Genomic DNA, 7,078 nt, shown 5'->3' with positions numbered 1-7,078 from the left:
TAATGCCATTGGTTTGGGCCCCAAATGGCTATGTTTTCCCCATTTTATGGGGGGGAAGCTGTGACTAGCTCCCCCAGTTCCATTTAACCACCTAACATCAAATAGCTTTTATGTAGAGATATTTACTTCAAAGGCAGAGCAAGAACAAAGTACATTTTCCCTAATATTTCTGGGGCTTTTATCGACACCATCTTGGTTTGTATGGGAGATTACACTCAAAACTTAGCTCTGTTCTTATATAGCACTGATCCCACCAAATTCAGGGTCTGATGCAGCATAACTCTGAGATTAATCTTTTAAAGGGCTTTGGGCCTCCAAGGTTATGCTTGAAGATCATTCCTTGCTCCTCAAGGCATCAGTGCTACATTGGTTTAAAAATCCAGCCTGAATTTCCGTGGCACACTATCTCAACTTTTAAAACTTTCTAAGTTAGAGGCTCCACTCCCTTTACCTAGAATGAAAATGAACAACCAGAAAATCCAAAGACTGAAACCTGTTTCCTGGGGCCACATGGTCTCAGACTGGAGAAGGCCCTACAGCCTTTCTGTTACTGCATGGTCTCTGGGATACTGGGAGAAAAGTCACCAAATGAGGCAAAAGGGAAAAGCAGACAGGTCTTTTTGAATACCTTTTTAGCTATTCAAAGAGTCTCTTCTTCAGCACCTGCTTAGCTGACTACAGAATGTCTGCTCATGCTCAGGGCTCTTCAAGGCATTTCCCATTTATGTCATCATGATTATCTGGGAAGTAAGTGCCCTAACATCGTCTGTGTATAGAGTTTGCATCGCTGGATGAAGCCTACACATGGGCCAAATCTTCATTACACATGCACATTGAGCTCCGTAGGTTTCTTATATTCAGAGGTTCAGCTTTCTAGAGTACAATTATTCCAGGTTTAAGATACTCTCTGGGTCCACACTCCTAAAACTTTAGGTCATGAGCCTCCACTTTCCTTTCAGAAAACAGTGAGGAGAGACAATTAGTTTAGGGCAATGGCATTTACTGGAGCGCCATAATAAGGGTTTACTACAGAACATTTCTGTCCCCCCAAACCTATTCTCAATTTTTATGCAGTTACCATAGGAAGATTATAAAAATATTGTTTTGATTAATAACTAAATGACACAAAAGAACTTGAAAGAAAAAGCAGGTTTATTAGTACAGAAATATTCATAGTATCATTAAAGTAACCCATATGTCCAATGACTGGGGAATGGCTGAACAAATTACAGTATATTAATTTAATGGAATATTACTGCATCATAAGAAGTGTCAACAATGAATAAAACAATGAAATATGAAGTGATGAAGAATGAAGAAAACAGGAGTAAATTAACAATATACCCACTTATTATCACTGTGTTCATAATAATAATGATACTTCCAACACAATAAAGTGAAGCACTATTTATATAAAACATGACATTTTTGAGGAAGACTATTTACACTCATTATGGTTCTGCCTAGCCTTAATTTTGTCATCTTTCCTAAATAGAGCTACATATGGCTTCTAAATTAAAGAAAGACTTGAACCTTGTACATAAAACCATTTGATATATATGGATGATATCAAGCTATATTGCTCTATTGAAAAACAAATTAATTGGTTTCTACAACTAATGAAATTCTTTTCCAATGATATAAAGATGTCATTTGCACTTTATAAGCATAAATTCAGAATGCATAAAAGAAAGGGAAAGATTGATCATTGCAAGCTTGAATCTGGAGATCGCAATGAACCAATTGATGAAGGTGACATAGACAGAAACATTGATGTCTTACAGGTAAGATACAACAGTCATAAAGATATGAAGGAGAAGGCTCTGGCTGAGTATGTAAAGAGAGCTATTGAAATCAAAGCTGAGTGGGAAGAAAACTTTTAAAGCAATTAACACCTACTCAATACTAACAAAACCTTGGCTTTAAGCCTAGAACATTTGCATAATACTTTCCTTAGTAGTGGAGAGATTGGTGACTCCATGCTGAGCCTGTATGAGTAGAGAAGTTGGCAGGAAACCTTTGGAGCAAAGACATTTTCTTCCTTCCCAGTTTGAGCGAGAGGACACATATGGACCCAGACTCTTCTCAGTATCATTTCTGTGGAAAGAGAGAAAAGACTTGAGGAATCAACAGAAATGTAGAAGCATTTCAAAATGTCCCAAATTCCCAGCTTGCCTCCCCAAAGCCTCTGGGGAATTTCCCTTTGGGTGAGATCGATTCCTCTCTCTCTCTGTCTCTCTGTCTCTGTCTCTCTCTAACTCTCTGTCTCTCTGTCTCTCTGTTTCTCTCTCTCTCTCTCTCTCTCTCTCTCTCTCTCTCTCTCTCTCTCTCTCTCTCTCTCTCATTGAGATATCTTGCTTTCAGTAGATCAGCTCATTTAGTCTGTTAAACATATGCAATTATTCTAGTATTGTTGCATAATTTTGTAATTGTAAAATGGATTGTAATATTTGATAAGTACCCTAAAAGTTATAAAAATTAACAAAAGATAGGACTTATCATCCCAAGGCAACTACCAAAAGATTAACACTTCTAAAAAGATGGAAAAGATTGATAAATGTTCTTAGAGCACATGATAAACTGGTTAAAAACTTACATATATACTTTTGGAATAAGTAATTATTACTTCACTATGCAAACTGTAAAGGCTCATAACAGGTATGCACAATTGAATTTGTTGAATATATCTAAAAGTGACTTACTTTTGGATAGAGCCCATAAAACTCTTAAGATCCATGAGTGCAATCTTCATGGTCCTCCATGGCAAATAGAGCAATTATGATGGCAACTCAGGTACAAGTCCTTGCCACCAGAAACTGCAGAAGGGTTATTATTATTATTTTTAATTTAGTATTTTATTTCCCCCCAGTTACATGTAAAAAACAATTTTTAACATTTGTTTTTAAAGCTTTCGAGTTCAAAATTCTCTTTTATCCTCCCTTCCCACCCCCCTCATTGAGAAGACAAGCAATTCAACATAGGTTACACATGTGTAGTCACACAAAACATATTTCCATATTAGCCATTTTGTGAAAGAAAACATAGATCCATCAAAAAAATTCAAAAAAAATAAAGACAATTAAAATAAGGACACCCCCAGTTCTTTCTCTGGGATGGATAGCATTTTTTATCATAAGTCCTTCAGAGCTGTCTTGAGTCGTTGTATTGTTGAGAGTAGCTAAGTCATTCATAACTGATCATCTTACAACATTACTGTTACTTTGAACACAGTACATATCACTTTGCATCAGTTCACGTAAGTCTTTCAAGATTTTTCTGAGACCATCCTGCTCATCATTTCTTATAGAACAATAGTATTCCATTACAATCACACACTACAATTTGTTCAGCCATTCCTCAATTGATGGGCATCCCCACAATTTCCAATTCTTTCCCCTCAGAAAAGGGTTGCTATAAATAATTTTGTACATATAGATCCTTTTCCTTTTTTAAAAATTCTTCTTTTGACTAGAGACCTAGAAGTGGTATTGGTAGGTCAAAGCATATGCATGGTCTTATAGCTTTTTGGACATAGTTCCAAATTGTTCTACAGAATGTTAGTATCAGTTCATAACTCCACTATAGTGTATTAATGTCTCATTTTTTCCCATATACCCTCCAACATTTGTCATTTTACTTTTTTGCCCTATTAGCCAATCTAATAGGCATGAGGTAGTACCTCAGAATTGTTTAATTTGCATTTCTCCAATCAATAGTGATTTAGAGAATTTTTTCATAGTGCTATAGATAGCTTTGATTAACAGAAGGGTTATTCTGAAGGATCCCAGATTTAGAGATCAATGTAGAGAATCAGTGCTAAGTGCTAGGTATACAAAGAAAGGAAAAATAATATTTGCTCTCAAGGAATTCATATTCTAATGGGGGAAGCAAACATGAAAATAAGTAGGCTTATACAGATTATAAAGTAAGTAGAAGGTATTATTAGAGGAGAAGGTACTAACAGCTGTGAGAACTGGAAAAGAGCTCTTGCAGAAGATGATAGAAAACAGTGGAGATTGTTCAATGCATCATTGCAGGGCAAAAAATTTACCATTTACTAAATACTTAGCAAGACATAACATTTTGCCTAAAATTATGTATCAGAAGCTTGCTCTCTTTCATGGGATTTATGGATGAAAATCGTTATGGCACAAATATGGACTTTAATAAACCCTGGAGAACTCAATTAACATACTATACTGGGATCAGAGCGTTATTACAGATTTAACTATTGCCCGCAATTGCATGAATAGGATTCATAAAAATTAAAAACAATACTTAAATAGTTATCACAAATACTAATAATCTGTAAGCTACACAGAATGAAAAACATTGCAAGTATAGACACCTGAAAAACAACAACAAGGTATAGATATTTGATCCAGGAGATAAAAATTATATATGAACAAAATGGGGTGTGTTTCATCCCTGTTCACCTATATGCTATCGGAGTTGTAAGAAGGATGCCTTCGATGAGTTTAGAGAAGGAGGTTTACATTCTAATGTTTTCATTCACTTTTAAAAAGAAGTCATCTTACCTACCATTGAATAAGAGTGCATAGAATATTGATTATAAAGGAATAATCACAGGAAAAGGAACTTGTCTCAGCACCATTTCTATCTGAACTGTATGAAAAAGTAAGAAGCAGTGGTATGCAGAACTTTTGTGAAAATTGACCATGTATCAGAAAAAACTTTATCAAAAATGTGGAAAAGAAGAAATGTTAAACATAATTTAATGATCATAATGCTTTAAAAATTATATTCAATAAAGGGTCTCTGAGGCAAAAATTGAAAAGTAATTGGAAATTAAATAATACAATTCCAAAGAATTAGTCAAAGAACAAGTTATGAAAATAATTGAAAATCTCATCAAAGAAAATGACAATACTGAGACAACATAGCAAAATTTCTGGGAAATATAGTTAAAGCAGTCTGTAGGAGAAAATTTATATTTCTAAATGATTTTTTATATAAAATAGAAGAAATCAATGATTTAGGCAGGTAACTAAAAACACTGAATGATAGCAAATTTAAAAAAAAACACCAACTAAGAAACAAAAGAGAAAATTTGAAAATCGAAGAAGATATTAATATAATTAAAGAAGAGGTGAACAAAATTTTTTATATTAATTTATTTCACTTTTAACATTCATTTTCACAAAATTTTGGGTTCCACATTTTCTCCCCTTTTGTCCCCTCCTCCCACCCCAAAACACCGAGCGTTCTAATTGCCCCTGTCTGCCAATCTGCCCTCCCTCCTTCCCCACCCCTTCCCTTTGGAAGGCAAGCAATTCAATATAGGCTAGATCTGTGTAGTTTTGCAAATGACTTCCATAATAGTAGTGTTGTGTAAGAACTAATTATATTTCCCTCCATCCTATCCTGTCCCCCATTACTTCTGTTCTCTCTTTTGATCCTGACCCTCCCCATGAGTGTTGACCTCAAATTGCTCCCTCCTCCCCGTGCCCTCCCTTCCTTCATCCCCCCCACCCTGCTTATCCCCTTATCCCCCACTTTCCTGTATTGTAAGATAGGTTTTCATACCAAAATGAGTGTGCATTTTATTCCTTCCTTTAGTGGAATGTGATGAGAGTAAACTTCATGTTTTTCTCTCACCTCCCCTCTTTTCCCCTTCACTAAAAAGTCTTTTGCTTGCCTCTTTTATGAGAGATAATTTGCCCCATTCCATTTCTCCCTTTCTCCTCCCAATACATTTCTCTCTCACTGCCTGATTTCATTTTTTTAAGATATGATCACATCCTCTTCAGTTCACTCTGTGCACTCTGTCTCTATGTGTGTGTGCGTGTGCGTGTGCATGTGTGTGTGTGTTATCCCACCCTGTACCCAGATGCTGAATAGTTTCAAGAGTTACAAATATTGTCTTTCATGTAGGAATGTAAACAGTTCAACTTTTGTAAAGTCCCTTATGACTTCTCTTTGCTATTTACTTTTTCATGCTTCTCTTCATTCTTGTGTTTGAAAGTCAAATTTTCAGCTCTGGTCTTTTCATCAAGAATGCTTGAAAGTCCTCTATTTCATTGAAAGACCAATTTTTCCCCTGAAGTATTATATTCAGTTTTGCTGGGTAGGTGATTCTTGGTTTTAGTCCTAGTTCCTTTGACTTCTGGAATATCCTATTCCACGCCCTTCAATCCCTTAATGTGGAAGCTGCTAGATCTTGTGTTATCCTGTTTGTATTTCCACAATACTTGAATTGTTTCTTCTAGCTGCTTGCAATATTTTCTCCTTGACCTGGGAATTCTGGAATTTGGCCACAATGTTCCTAGGAGTTTCTCTTTTTGGATCTCTTTCAGGCGGTGATCTGTGGATTCCTTGAATACTTATTTTGCCCTCTGGTTCTAGAATCCCAGGGCAGTTTTCCTTGATAATTTCATGAAAGATGATGTCTAGGCTCTTTTTTTGATCCTGGCTTTCAGGTAGGCCCATAATTTTAAAATTGTCTCTCCTGGATCTATTCTCCAGGTCAGTTGTTTTTCCAATGAGATATTTCACATTATCTTCCATTTTTTCATTCTTTTGGTTTTGTTTTGTAATTTCTTGGTTTCTCATAAAGTCATTAGCCTCCATCTGTTCCATTCTAATTTTGAAAGAATTATTTTCTTCAGTGAGCTTTTGAATCTCCTTTTCCATTTGGCTAATTCTGCTTTTTAAAAAAGAACTGTTTTCTCCAGTGAGCTTTTGAATCTCCTTTTCCATTTGGCTAATTCTGCTTTTGAAAGCATTCTTCTCCTCATTGGCTTTTTGAACCTCTTTTGCCAATTGAGTTAGCCTATTTTTCAAGGTGTTATTTTCTTCAGCATTTTTTTGGGTCTCCTTTAGCAGGGAGCTGATCTGCTGTTCATGCTTTGACTGCATGTCTCTCATTTCTCTTCCCAGCTTTTCTTCTACCTCTCTAACTTGATTTTCTATGAGCTCTTCTATGTCCTGAGCCCATTGAGTGGGCTGGGATATAAAGGCCTTGACTTCTGTGTCTTTGCCTGATGGTAAGCATTGTTCTTCCTCATCAGAAAGGAAGGGAGGAAATGCCTGTTCCCCAAGAAAGTAACCTTCTATA

At 35.9% G+C, this 7,078-nt stretch overlaps 1 long non-coding RNA gene across 1 annotated transcript; it reads right to left on the bottom strand.

Moving 5' to 3' along the window:
- Positions 1–1,134: 1,134 nt before the first annotated feature.
- On the bottom strand, positions 1,135–4,382 carry LOC140503099 (uncharacterized). Its single transcript, XR_011966699.1, has 2 exons — positions 2,703–4,382; positions 1,135–2,097 (listed from the first exon to the last, which is right to left on the bottom strand). It is a non-coding gene; the product is annotated as an uncharacterized lncRNA (long non-coding RNA).
- Positions 4,383–7,078: the final 2,696 nt, after the last annotated feature.

The sequence above is a fragment of the Notamacropus eugenii genome, chromosome 5, assembly GCF_028372415.1.
Source record: "Notamacropus eugenii isolate mMacEug1 chromosome 5, mMacEug1.pri_v2, whole genome shotgun sequence".
Lineage (NCBI taxonomy): Eukaryota > Metazoa > Chordata > Mammalia > Diprotodontia > Macropodidae > Notamacropus > Notamacropus eugenii.
Note: the sequence above shows the minus strand (reverse complement) of the source record. Positions and strands in the feature narration are given on the sequence as shown.